Source organism: Acinonyx jubatus, chromosome A2 (assembly GCF_027475565.1).
Source record: "Acinonyx jubatus isolate Ajub_Pintada_27869175 chromosome A2, VMU_Ajub_asm_v1.0, whole genome shotgun sequence".
In the NCBI taxonomy this organism is placed as follows: domain Eukaryota; kingdom Metazoa; phylum Chordata; class Mammalia; order Carnivora; family Felidae; genus Acinonyx; species Acinonyx jubatus.
This window is the reverse complement of record NC_069383.1, coordinates 17,862,161-17,876,556: the sequence shown is the minus strand read 5'-3', so window position 1 is coordinate 17,876,556 and position 14,396 is coordinate 17,862,161. Positions and strand designations below refer to the sequence as shown.

At 47.9% G+C, this 14,396-nt stretch overlaps 1 long non-coding RNA gene across 3 annotated transcripts in view; it reads left to right on the top strand.

The window, feature by feature from the left end:
* LOC113604166 (uncharacterized) overlaps positions 1-14,396 on the top strand; it is a 193,053-nt gene that overhangs the window by 14,251 nt on the left and 164,406 nt on the right. The gene's annotated exons all lie outside the window — the stretch shown is intronic.

Sequence of the window (14,396 nt, the reverse complement as noted above, 5' to 3'; positions counted from 1 at the left end):
CCCCTGCTCATGCTCTGTCTCTCTCTGTCTCAAAAATAAATAAACATTAGAAAAATTTAAAAAAACCCACCGATCTTACTAATATTGACAGTAGCTATTGGGTGCTTAATTTGTTTCAGGCACTGTGCTAGGCCCTCCTTGTCTTGACTGATTTAATGCTTGCATTGAGCTCTGAGGTCTGTACAGCACTGCTCTCCTGTCTTGTAGGCATATACTGTGAGTCACAAATGTAATTTAAAAATTTCTGGTAGCCCCATTAAAAAAAGTGAAAAGAAACAGTATTATACCAATCATAATGATATATTTTATTTAACCAAATATATCTAAAATATAATTTCTACATGTAATCAATATACGTCTCAACAGAGTCTTTCCTATTCTCATGTGTATTTAGCACAGCACATCTCAGTTCAGAACAGCCACATTTTAATTTATTTCCTTATTTTTCATGTTTATTCCTCTTTGAGGGACAGAGAGAGAGCATGAGCAGGGGAGGGGCAGAGAGAGAGGGAGACACAGAATCTGAAACAGGCATCAGGCTCTGAGCTGTCAGCACAGAGCCTGATGCGGGGCTTGAACTCACAGACCACGAGATCACGACCTGAGCTGAAGTTAGAAGCTTAACCGACTGAGCCACCCAGGCGCCCTCAGGACAGCCACATTTGAAGGGAATGCTTACATATATGTGGCTAGTGGCTACTGCACTGAGCAGAGCAGGGCTAGGAGAGGTTCTGTCACCAGATCACCACAGTAAGTTTGGTTATTGCCTCACAGAGGTTCTACTTTCTTAGCAACTGTCACATGTACAAAACAGTGTTATCAGTTCTAGTGTCCATGATATACATCGCATCCCCAGGACATACTTATCTTATAACTGGAAGTTTGTACCTTTGACCACCTTCACACATTTCTTCTATCTTTGGCAACCACCGATCTGTTCTCTGTTTCTTTTCTTTCTTTTCTTTTTCTTTAGGTTTTACATAGAAGTGAGATCATATGGTTTTTGTCTTTCTCTGTCTGGCTTATTTCACTTAGCACAATGCCCTGGAGTTCCATTCATGTTGTTGCAAGTGGCATGATTTCCTTCTCTCCTATGGCTGAGTGATATTCCAGTGTGTGTGTGTGTGTATGCACACACACCACCTCTTCTTTATCCATTCATCTGTCAGTGGACACTAGGTTATTTCATGTCTTGGCTATTGTGAATAATGCTGCAGTGAGGATGGGGGTGACATGGTTGGATCAAATGATAATTCTATTATTAATTTTTTGAGGCCCCCCCCCCATGCTGTTTTCCACATTGGCTGCACCATTTTGCATTCCCACCAACAGTGCTCAAGTGTTCCCTTTCCTCCACATCCTCACCAACATTCGTAATCGCTTATCTTTTTGATGATGGCCAAGCTAACAGGTGTAAGGTGATATCTCATTGTGCTTTTGATTTGCATTTCTCTGGTGATGAGTGATGTTGCACACCTTTCACATACCTGTTGGTCATTTGTATGTCTTCTTTGGACAAATGGTCAGTTCTTCCGTCTGTTTTTTAATCGGATTGTTTTTTTTGGCTACTGAATTTGTATGAGTTCTTTATGTATGTTGGATATTAGTCCCTTTTCAGATATATGATTTACAAATATTCCTTCCCATTTTGTATGTTGCCTTTTCATTTTGTGGATGGTTTCCTTTGCTATTCAGTGTACTTCTTTTTGTTTAATTAGTTAATTTATTAGTTCAGAGAGAGAGAGAGAGAGAGTGCACACAGAGGAGAGGGACAAAGGGATGAAGAGAGAGGACCCCACCACTACAACATGGCAGCAGGAGGCAAATGTCTAGGTTCTCCAGGAGCCTCACTGAAGGCTCAGAAACCCCTGGCCTAATACACTGACTTTTTCACGCTCTCCTTGTTTTTCTTACTCACGCAGCAATTCTGTGCACACGGGCTGAGACCAACAAACCCTGGGCTTCTGTGATAACACAGTAAACCCCAACACTGGAGCTTCCCAGAGTTACTGATTGTGTAAAGAACACTTTGGGGGGTGGGAAGGATGTTCTACTTAAGGCAACAGCCTTTGAGTCCATTTTCACCTCTGAACTCCCGCTGCCCTTACCCGTGTACCTCTGATCAGCAGCGGTTGCTTTACAGCTTAGTCATACCTAACCATTTACTGAGTTCTGACCACACACCTGATTTTATTTCATTCAGTTTTCATGGCAAGTCTGTTTGGTGGATGCTATAACAGAGCTCATTTTATGTATGGCAAATTGAAGCTTAGAAAGGATAAACAGCTAGGGTCATACAACTCTTCAATGGTAAATACTCGTATAAGCTACCTAGCAGGGGCTGAGATGAAAACGAAACGCCAGTGAAACAGCTTCTACGCACCGGAAGCATCACGCAGCAGAGGGACTGCGGGGCTGGGCCCTTGCCATATAGAGTAATAGGTGGGGGAAGCTTCGGTCATTTTGAGGGCTTCAGCACCGAAACGGGACAGTCAATACCCATTGGTTTGTCATTCACTAATTCATGCATCTATTCTTTGGGCATCAACTCTTTGAGTTGATCAGGCAATAGGCATATCAAACCGAATGAGGGGTCGTCCCCAGCATCAAGAATCTGTATTGTAATCAGGGAAATTGACACCTCCATAGATATTTAGAACATGCCATGTTAGATTTAATGATGGAGGATCCTATGGTAGGAAATGAGAGGGGAGAGTTATCAGGGAAGCCTTCTTGGAGGAGTTGAGACCGGAATTAGGTTTTTAGTGATGAGTTGGATTTAATTAGGTTGTAGGAGAAGGAACAGTGCGGGGGGGGGGGGGTGGGATAACCCGAAAAATGGCACAGAGGGGAGAGACAGGTTGATGTGTATGTGGAACTAAAAGTGGTGGCCTTGTTGGAAGATCAAGAATGAACCAGGCGGCAGTGGGAGGCAGGCTGGGAGGGAGGCAGGGCCTAGTCAAGGAGAGCCTTTTGTGCCATTCCCGGACTGTGCGCTATCGGGAATAGGGAGTCATCGAGGCCACCGTCGGGGGAGTGAGGTGGCCAGCTTTATGGTGGCTGTGCTGCTGAGGGTGGATTTGACAGGGTAGAGGCCAGTCAAGGAGAGAGCAGATACGAAGCCCTAGGGAAACATGATAAGGACCTGAAGCAGGGCCAGGGCTAGTGGTGAATGTGAGGAGTGCATGACTTGAGCAAGCTGGAAGTGGTAAAGTCAGGGGCACACGGTGATCTCACAAAGAGCTGAGAGAGGAGAGAGGGGGCAGACCAGAACTTCTGGGGTGTTCCCAGCTGAGACTGTGGGCACGGAAGGAGGAGGTGCTAGTTTCGGGGATGTTGTGACTTCATTGTGGAGGTGTGGAGTTTGTGTGCGGGGCCCGCGTTGCTTGGTTTCTAGGCACTCGCTCCCTACTGTGCCCTCGGTGCCGTGCAGCTACTGTTTACCTGTGAGCCTTGGGGACGGCTTCTCACTCTCTGAGCACTAACCTCCTCATACGGGGGTTCTCTGCTGTGGTCTGCAGCAGTAAGGATGGGAGACAGTGTAAACTTTTCTCAGAGAGAAGGGTTCTTTTAGATGGATTGGGATATGAATGAAAATAGATCCCCCATTGGAAGGAAATATGGACACCATGGCATAACTCTTTTGGGGTCTCCCCCCTTAACCAAGAGGGGGCCTTAAGCTCCCCTCTTTATCTGGTTGACTCCATTCATCCTTTGCGTTCTGGCTCAGGTGTCCCTCTCCCTGGGAAGCCCCTCCTGGCCTCCCTGCCTAGAGCGATTTTCCCAAGGGAGCATATTTATAGCGCTGTCAACCTATCCTCTGTATCTCAATCCATTTGTAATTTTACTTTGTGACATTAAAAAAAAAATGTTTTATTTATTTTTGAGGGAGAGAGTGTGAGAGTGTGAGCAAGCGAGGGGCAGAGACAGAGGGAGACAGAGGATCAAAAGCAGGCTCTGCCCTGAGAATGTAGAGCCTGATTCAAGGGCTCGAACTCATGAACTGTGAGACCATGACCTGAGCCAAAATCAAGAGTCGGACGCTCAACCGACTGAGCCACCCAGGCACCCCTTTACTTTGTGAGATTTTGATGAAGCCTATTAAACTGTAGATTGTAAGCCCTATGAAGGCAGGGGCTATGCCAATGTTTGCTCACCATTGTATCCCCAGTATCTTCTGACACTTAGTAGGTGCTCTGCCAGCAAGGCAGCTGGGCAGTAGGGGTCTCTGTCAAGGTCCTGGCAGAAAACAGGTGGCACTCTTTAAAAAGGAGCTGAAGCATCTAACGAAGAGGCTCTTTACAAGGAGAGAAAGCGTTAAGGGACCAGTCCAGGGACTCATCACAGTGGAGGCTGTTACTATGTGGGCGGGATCAAAATAGGTCCCCCAAGAAGATATTTTGAACTCCTAACCCCAGTTTCTGTGAACATGATCTTATTTTGAAATAGAGTCTTTGCAGATATAACCAAGTTAAGATGAGGTCAGTTTGGGTGGGCCCTCATCCCATGTGACTGGTATCCTTCGAAGAGGGGACACAGACAGAGACACATGAGGAGAAGACGGCCATGTGATGATGGAGACGGAATGGGAGGGATGCACCTGTAAGCCAAGGAATGCCAAGATTGTGGGCCATGATCCGGAGCTAGAAGGGGCAAGGAAGGATCCTCCCCTATGTGTTTCAGGGGGAGCGTGGCCTTGCCAACACCTTGATGTCAGACTTTCTAGCCTCCAGAACTGGGAGACGATACACTTCTGTTGTTTTCAACCATCCAATATGTGTCGCTTTGTCACAGCAGCCACGCGACTCTCCTACACCCTCCCTCCACCTGGGGGACAAAGGAAGGAAATAAACTGTTTGAAATGAGCTTTAGCAGAGAGGCCACTGCCAAGAGCTGGGGCCCAGGTGAAAGAATACAACCACTGCCAACTACGGTCCAGCAGGGAACAGGGGAATACACACCTTGACCTCTCTCCTCTCCCCCTTTCTAATTTCCCTCTCCTGCTTCCATTAGTCTAACCCATCTGACAGCCAGAGGGCAAGGGAGTGGGGCGATGGGGTCTGTAGGTGTCAGCCTCCTGGGCACACAGCAGAGTGGCCAAGGGGGAGAGTGATGCGAAGGCCGGGAGAATAGATCCCATCCCGTAAGTAAGTAAAATGAATGGGAGCAGGACAGAGGCAGAACTCCAAGATCACTCTCGTTTCTAGTTTGGGAACGGACAGTTTTATGGCACTGCTCCGTTTCTATCATGCAGAGAAAAGAGAGGAGACCTAGGTTTTAAGAGTTGGGACTTTTGTGTCTGGCTTCAAGCCCTGCCCCCCTGGCTCAACACCCAGGTTCTGAGTCTTATGAAGCCTCCCTCTCTGCGTGGCCAGCCGGCACCTTTAGGCTGGATTCTATTTTAAGGCTGTAAGTGAGGTAATTTGGAGTGACAACGGAAACACAGCTGTAATTATGAAGGGCCAGCCTCTAAAGCAGAAAAGTCACCGGCCCTGAAGAGTTGCCAACACAAATGACTCAGTAGTACGTGCACGTTTGTGCCAGGCCGGGCCAGGACACCCCCCGGCAGCACAGAGGTCCCCTGCACACAGTGTAAAAGGAACATTCGGGTGATTCAGCTCCTGTGGCGACGTAAGGCCTCCACATCCAGGCGTTGGCAGCTCTATGGGCCCGGGCAGTCATTTGGGGGAGTAAAGGTGAGGCCCACCAATTGATGGGCCAGTTGAACAAAATGGGCCGGACCTCTCCTCTGGTGGACATGCCATCAGGCTCAGGCTGGGCAGCAAAGCCCCGGAAGCCGGGTTTACATGTCACCACAGCATCTGAAATGCGATCAGTTCAGCCGCCTGGCTCCCGCATAGATGACGTGACCGCGTGGTCTCCATTGTAAGTGCAGGTGCCGTGTCTGGGGAGGCCAGAGAGTGGAGAGACTGTGTTTTTGTTTGACTTGTCCAGCCTGGGATCTTTGTGTTTCTCAGATTAAAAATAGCCAGTTAGACCCTTTGCTTCTAGCGTGTGTGTGTATGTGTGTGTGTGTGTGTGTGTATGTGTGTGTGAGGGAGGGAGCTAAAACAGGGACATAGCATGCATTCAGATTTCACTGGAACAGATTCTAGACATTCCTATCCATCCCTTAGGCTTCCTAACTCTATTCGTGATGCTACTAGTCCCTCTCAGAATTGACCCAGTTGTCTTTATATGACAAACAGGTGTCCACCCCTGCAAGCCACCGTGGAGAAAACATCAGTGGTGGCACTGTCCTCTGAGAGGTTCCAACTTTTTTTTGTTCTTTAGCGAAAGCAACTGCCAAACAGGATCCCCCAAAGCAAGTTACCAGGGAGTCTGAGATAGGCAGATAGGTAGACAGACAGACGGACCGATGGCCCCATCCAATCCAGTGCTCCTGGGGTTGCCTTGCCTGAGGAAGCAGCAGAAGGAGTCTTTGCGGGAGGGGCTCAGATCTTCAGTATGGTTTTCTTCTTCTTCTTCTTCTTTTTTTTTCAATTTTATTGAGAAATTATTGACAGACATCCCTGTAAAAATTTAAGGCATACAGCATGATGGTTTGATTTGCACATGTTGGGAAATGATGACCACAGTAGCTTCGGCTAGCGTCCATCTTCTCGTAGAGGTAGAATAAAAAGAAAAGAAATTCTCCACGTGAGGAGAACTCTCAGGACCGACTGGTCGGGACACCACTGTCCTCAGCAGTGTTAGCTGTAGTCCCCGCACTGTATGACGTGTCCTTAGGACTTTCTTATCTGATAACTGGAATTTTGTATTGTTTGACTGCCTTCCTCCGATTCCCCTCCCCCTGGTATAGTTTTCTTGACTGAGCACAATCCAGAGGGATCCCTGCTGTGGCTTCCAGAAGGCACTCTGCTTATGGTGACTACATACCCTGGGGAAGTAAAACTCCTCTCCAGTCCTCAGCCCCTCACTGCTGTTGGCACGGCCGGTGAGGGCTAAATACCGTTTGATCCCTCCTCAAGACTTCTCATTTCCTTTGCATTTTGTCCTCCAATGCCCTACCTACATACTAATAAGAACTTGGATATTTTTGGATATTTAAAGGCAAAGGAGCAAGGGCCTTAGAAAATATCAGCTGGATTTCTAGTTACTACCAACTAGGGGATGTTGGTTGAGGCATGCTATTTGCACTACAAACTGTAAAGAGGGGTGTCTCAGTTACACAAAAAAGTATAAGTCACACTTGCTCAAAGAATTATGACCTAGGGGTGCCTGGGTGGCGCAGCCGGTTAAGCATCTGACTTCTGCTCAGGTCATGATCTCGTGGTTCGTGAGTTCAAGCCCCATATCAGGCTCTGTGGTGACAGCTCAGAGCCCGGAGCCTGCTTCGGATTCTGTGTCTCCCTCTCTCTCTGCCCCTCCCCGGCTTGTGCGCGCGCCCGTGCCCTCTCTCTCTCTCTCTCTCTCCTCTCCAAAATAAATAAACATTAAAAAAAATGAAAAAGAAAAAAAGAATTATGACCTAGAAGGCAAGACATTTAATTAGAAAAAAACTTATAGTCAAGGCAATATCTGCGAAGAGCAGTGGGTATTAAATGTGTGACACAGCCCTGCAGTATGTTAATCCACTGGGATGTTGGGAATGTTTGTTACAGGAGTTAGGCCTACCCTGACTAATATTCTGTGTGTGTGTGTGTGTGTGTGTGTGTGTGTGTGTTGGGGAAGGTGGGAGTGTCAGAGAGGTGGAGGTGGTGGTTGGGTGATTCCAGAAGGAATTTCTCAGAATGGAAAGTTCACTGGGGTGGGCGTCTTGGCTGTTCTCCGGCTAGGATTCCATAGAAGGCGAAGACATTGCCGAGACTTTATAAAGGAGGAAGTGATTGGCGTCCCTGCAAGTTAAATCCCGCCTCTTGCCCTGAATTCTCGCCTTGCAGGGATTTGATGAATGGATGTGAAAATATGCTCCGAAGCTGTCACTTACAGTAAATGGCGGGTCGGCTCTGCTCGGAGCCAGTGGGTGGCTGGGCTGGGAATGGGGAGGAACAGCCAGGGAGGCGTTGGACGTCCGTGATCCCAGCAGGCTTGGGGAAGAGAGGCTAGTTATGCAGGGAATTTCCTGCCTCTGCAACCCCTAATGCCAATAACCACAGCTTAGCAAATTTACCTCCTGGCCGCTTTTGGTAAAACTTCAAAACAGTGCCTCAGAAGCTCTTTCAGGTTTGTCCTTAAAATCCAAATCCAGTCCATGGCGGGTTACTTTCTGAATCAAATTTTGGTAAATAACTGCCAGCTAGTTGATTTTCATCAGCGATCAAGGGGGAAGAAACTTTCCTTTTTCTTTTCCCTCTTAATGCAGAAATGCTGGGGAAAGCATTTGTTGCGGAAAGAAGAGAGGGGTGGAGGCTAGGGGAGAAGTTAGAAAAATATCTTGGTTTTCGGATGGCATTGTCAGGGCTAGGGGGCACCAGGGGCTGGGCCGGGGCAGTCAGGCGCTCCTTATACATGGGGTTGTCATTTTAAGAGAAGGCTGAGAGCAGCTTTGGGAAAGGACCGAGAAGGAGTCAAGTAACTGACAAGCCCCACCCGGGCCTGCTGTGTGGATAAATGAGAGCGATGAGCACACGGACCTCCTCCTGTTCAAGGACCCAGGCAACAGTTTCACTCCCTATCTTGGAAAAGCAGAGTGGGGAGCATGTGTGTGGGAGGGTGTACGTCTTGATTCGAAGGCGCTGGGAAAACAGCAGGACATGAGGTCAGCCAGTGCACATAAGGTATTCCTGGGGTGACCTTATGGGGTGACCTGAGGAACAAACAGTGTCTGAAGGGGACGCCTAGGAATCTGAGTGGCTTGGGTAGAGGCCATTTTGTTGCAACATCTACACTTGGTTGTCCCCTTCCCTTTACTCGTGACCCTGTGCAGTAGAGATCAATAGAGAGATCGGACTAATTAGGAAAAGGGAGAGGAGAGGAGAAGTCTGTAAGAAAGGAGAGATCAAGGGCCAAGCTAGGAGGGATGAGAGGAGACCAGGAGGGAATGGGGTGAATTTGCGTCCCCCCAACTGCTCTGCCCATTGTATATCCCGTGTGAGGAGGCTACATGGGTGAAGGGAGGCCATCATTGGTGGAAACCCGTGCCCACAGGGGGCACGGCAGTAATGATTTAGACAATTAGGGCTTCCGGTCTTCGCAGTTCAATAACTATGTGTTGACTAAATCTTAAGGCAAAGTGATTATTTTGTTTTTTAAAATGTGTATCCAAATGACTCTTCTCAGTCTTTTGTATGCATGTCCAGGAGGAGTATAAAAGTCCCTGACTGTGGCTGAATGGATGCCCGACTTCATGATGGGCTTTGTGCACTGCAGTTAGACCTTCAAGGTGTAATATGGGTGTGTTAGACAAAATAAGAATCAGAAAGAATAAGAAGGAGTGTTAGGAATTCATTCAAGGTTCTGTCTGTTGGGAGTGCTTTGGAGACCTGGTTAGTGGTCCCCCACGGGCGGTAGTCCTTCCTTTCTCAAGGGAGATCAGTCGTTTTCCCACGCAGTGCAGAGAAGTTGGCTGAAGCGGATACATTTATTTACATCTCACGGTGCCCGCTGGCCGCCTTCAAGTTGCTCCCAGTGGGGAGAACAGGAGAGCATCTTTCCTTTGAGACTAGGAGTCATCTGCTGAAGCGAAATGGGTGTGTTTCTTGTACCACAATAAGATCTCCAGTCTTTGCTGGTGAACCCGTAGGTACAGAGTCGCATCCTTGCGTATGAGGAAACACCCACTTTTGCCCTGCGATTTCAGAGGTCATTGTCATAACCCTGTGAAGTAGGTGCTTGGCAGCAGCTTTTAGAGAAGAGGTTGAGTTAGAGGGTTTTATGGTTGAAAGGGCTTTAGGTCATCGAGTACTTCTCTCTCTCTCATCTTGCTGTGACCTGTGGAGGGTGACTGTCCTTAAAGTTCATTTGAATAGAGAATTGAAATAGGCACCTGAAGCCATTTGCTAAAAAAAAAAAAAAAAAAATCAAATGAACATAATAACTCCAAACTAAAACCAATGCAAGTATCCGTTAATAAGAGAGTGGATAGGTGTGCCTGGGCGGCTTAGTCGGCTGAGTGTCCGACTTTGGCTCAGGTCATGATCTCACGGTTCGTGAGTTCGAGCCCCGCGTCGGGCTTGAGGCTGTCAGGACAGAGCCACTTAAGATCCTCTCTCCCCTTCTCTCTCTGCCCCTCCCCTACTCATTCTCTCTCTCTCTCTCTCTCTCTCTCTCTCTCTCTCTGTCTGTCTCAAAAACAAATAAAAACCATTAAAAAAAATAAGAGTAGATAAACACAATGTGTTACGTTCACACGGTAGACTATTATCCACCAGTAGGAAAGAACAAATTACTGACACATCACGGGTGAGCCTAAAAAGCATTATATTGAACAAAAGAATATGAGGTTGATATGATATATATGATGTTGAAGAATAGGCAAAGCTATATATACTATGGCACTAGAAGTATAAAAAAGAGGTTACTTCCTGGAGTGAGGGAGGCTATTGCCTGGAACAGGGCAAGAGATAACTTTCTGGAATGGTGGAAATGTTTTATATTTTTATCCAGGGGAAATCTGTGTGTGTGTGTGTGTGTGTGTGTGTGTGAGAGAGAGAGAGAGAGAGAGAGAGAGAGAGGAATGATTGAGCTGTATACTTAGGGTCTGCACATTTTACCAAATGTAAATCGTACCAGAAAAAAACCAAACCAGACCAAAAAACAAGCCTCAAAACCAAAACCCAAGCAACGAACACATACGGAACGGGAACTATGCGGTTAACCGACTTAGAGACGTGTATTGGTGGTATGTTCATGTAGCAGATCTAATAGTAAGCAACCCTTATAGAAGTCCCGTGCCTAGCATTTTAAGTAACTTGGGCACAGCACTTAACGTCTCTGAAGTGTACTTTTTTTCCTATCGAAAGAAAAAGGGGTTCACTTATTCATTCCACGCGGAATCGGCCACGTCAGATGGCACCGGTCTAGCAGTGGAGAGGACACACAGGCTCCAAATACAGACCTTCCTGTTACTCTGCCAGCATAGTGAGCCCAGAAACACAGAAAGAAACGGAGCTGCCAATGCCTGCCCTGCCCTGTCTCCCTTTTCCTGCCTTTCTGCTGCAGCCAGCAGCATACTGAAAAGGCCTTATGTTCAGGCCCAGACGGGAGCTTCTTCCCCTCGTCCGGGGCCTGCTGTCCCTGTGCTCCTGCCCGCTGGCCCTGAAGTGGTCTTTCTGTTTGGTGAAGGAGTTTGAAGCCAGAGAGAGAGAGAGAGAGAGAGAAGAGAAGAGAGAAAAATAGAGAGGAGACAGAGAAAGAGAGAGAGAAGAAAGAGAAAAGAGAGGAGACAGACAGAGAGAAAGAGAGAGAAGAGAGAAAGAGGAAACAGAAAGAGAGAGAGAGAGTGAGTATCTGAGGGCACTGGACTCACACCCAGCCCCGGTCCCTAAAATATGTGGCCAAGAATCCAAGTGTTACCTCCCCTCAGGGAGACAAATGATAGAGATCCTCCTTGGGGCTGTTCCAAAGAGTATATAGAGATACCAACCCCTCCCCAGCCCAGCCCACTACCCCAGGCCACAGAGCTGGCCCTGAGCAGGGTCCTTTTATCCTTTCATTGCCATGGAGCCTCCAAGAGGGAGAGAAGGGGACCGTAGGCTTTGGGCCGAGGCACCCAAGCAGCATCCGGGTAATTTTCCATCTTGCTTCCTTTACTCACTCATTGCCTCCTGATACAGGGAGGCAGACGAGTTATGTGGCCCTTGTTTGCCGATGGCAAAACAGGCTCGGAAGATGGAGGTGTCCTAACCGGAGGTCCTTGGCAAGAGGCTACACCTGCCTTCCCTGATTGAGCCTCAGGATCAACCCAGGAGACAAGCTTATCTCTTTGACCTGGGTGGAGTAAACAGGCCGTGGCCAAGGCATTCTCCTAACCGGGGCAGGGCTCAGTAGAAGCACAGATATTGGCCCAGTAACACCATAGATCCTTAGACAGGAAGGGACTGGAGATCAGAGACTCCAACTCTATTCCATAGACCAGGAAACTGAAGCCAAGATGGCGAGTAACTTGCTGAGGGACAAAAGCCAGTCAACGACAGAGCCAGGGAAAGAGCACGAGTGGCCGTGTAAACTCAAATTCCCGAGTCAACGTGATGGGAATGATCCCACCAGATTCGCTCAGATACATCCGGGCTTCTTAAGCTCAGCAGGATCCCCGTTTTGGGCTGCAGGGTTCCTCATCGTGGGCCACTGGCCTGTGCATTGGAGGGTGGTGAGGGGTGTTGCTGGTCTCTGCCCACCAGATGCCGGCAGCACCTCTCACCCCAGCTGCTACAACCCAGGATGTACCCCCACCACCCCACCTCAGACATTGCCAAATGTCCCCGGGGCTACAGAATCGCCCGTGGTCGAGCACTTCCGCCACAGAGAGCCCCATCTTTCAGCTCCGCACACAAGGACGCGCTGTGATGCACTTATTTGCAGATCTGTCTCATGCATGAGTCTGAGAGTTCTCTGAGGTCACAGACAGGGTCCCATTCACCTTTATGTTCTCTGCGTGTGGCATAGGACTTGGCATGGGAGAGATAGGCCGTAAAGGGTTTGAACGACGGAATGGGCAGCTCACGGGGAGACCCTGAAACGTAGACTTTCACTTGCTGGGTGTCTAGTGTTAGATGAAACCCCAGCCTGGAGGGCAGCCAGAGGATATGACCTTCCTGACCTTCTATCAGAGGGAAGTGGGGGCCTCCTGTTCATCTGCTTTGTCATCTACTGTCCTGGCGGGTTTTTTTTTTTTTTTTCCTTGAGTTCCTTTTCTCATGCTCCAGGCATAATTATGCAGCTTCTTCATTCTTACGACACAATGGAATAGATACTCTACCAGAGAGGTTTTTCTCACTGGGGATAAAGCCAGCATTCTGGCATGTTAAGCCTTGAGATTCTCATGTTAACAAAAAAGCCCCCAAATGCTGCCATTTAGCAACCATGAGAGCCTCAGGGGAATATTTGTTATCGAGTCATATAGTTTTGGCACTGGGAAAATCACAAATAAACTATAAGGAAAAACCCCTACCACAAAATCCGATCTTCTTGTTTTTCTTAGTCTCAGAAATTTTCATCAGTGTTGGCTTTGGGCAAGTGGGATACTCCTCTGTGTCTGTTTTTCCAAACAATCCAATGCTTGAGAGGGTAGAGTTCTTTTTTGTAGGGGGAAAAAAAGGGCTTTCAGAAGCCTTATATGAAAGTTACAAAATGTAAGTTCCAGTGAATCTTGAAATTCACTGCAACTTTCTCTTTTATGGTTTGCTTTGGGCAGAAAAAAACCCAGCAGAGACGGAGAGAAAATACAAGTATTTGGTTAGATAGGTCCCGCAGGGGAATTAATTTAACAAGAAGATGGACGGACCTTTCCAAGGACTTTACTGGTCAGTCAGTTCAAATGGACAAACAGATTTCACTGTGATTAGTGAAAGAGAACACAGTTAAAATAGAGCAAAAGGACCATAAAGGGAATAAAGACATGGCAATGAGGGAGGAATGGGTGGTATTGGGTTATATTACTTTATATATAAATATATTAATGTTTATTTATTTTTGAGAGAGAGAGAGAGCGTGAGTGGGGAGGGCCAGAGAGAGAGGCACACACAGAATCCGAAGCATGCTCCAAGCTCTGAGCTGTCAGCACAGAGCCCAACGTGAGGCTTGAACCCACGGACCCTGAGATCATGACCTGAGCGGAAGCTGGTCACCCAACTGACTGAGCCACCCAGGAGCCCATATTGGGTTAATATTACTTTTAAGGGGAATCTTACCAGGCTGCTCTGCATCAGGGACTACTTCATAACGCCCTCGTGTCTGGCCCTCACTGTGTTAGAATTCACGTGATTGCTTTTGGGGCATCTGGGTGTCTCAGTTGGTTAAATGTCCGATTTTGGCTTGGGTCATGATCTCACAGCTCATGGGTTCGAGCCCTGCGTTGGACTCTGCCGACAGCTCGGAGCCTGGAGCCGGCTTCGGATTCACAGTCTCCCTCCCTCTCTGCCCCTCCCCCCGCTCACACTCTGACTCTCTCTCTCTCAAAAATAAACATTAAAAAAAAAAAAAAAAGAATTCACGAGATTGCCCTCAGCCTAAACTTGGGTAGATGCCTGTTTCTCAGGGATGATGACCCCTGTTTATTATTAACTGGTTTCTCTCGGAGCAGTGGGAGATTTACCAGGACCAGAAGAGGTCCCACAGAACCAGAAGTCTTGGGGCCCAACTCAGATGAGGACCTCCGAACAGGACCCACGTTCAGGATGGGAGGGTGGAGAAGTGTCAGATGATGTGTCAGGAAAAGTTGGGAGACAGTTTGCCACTGGGGCTTCTGGTAAAGAAGTCACTGGGACAGGAGGTGG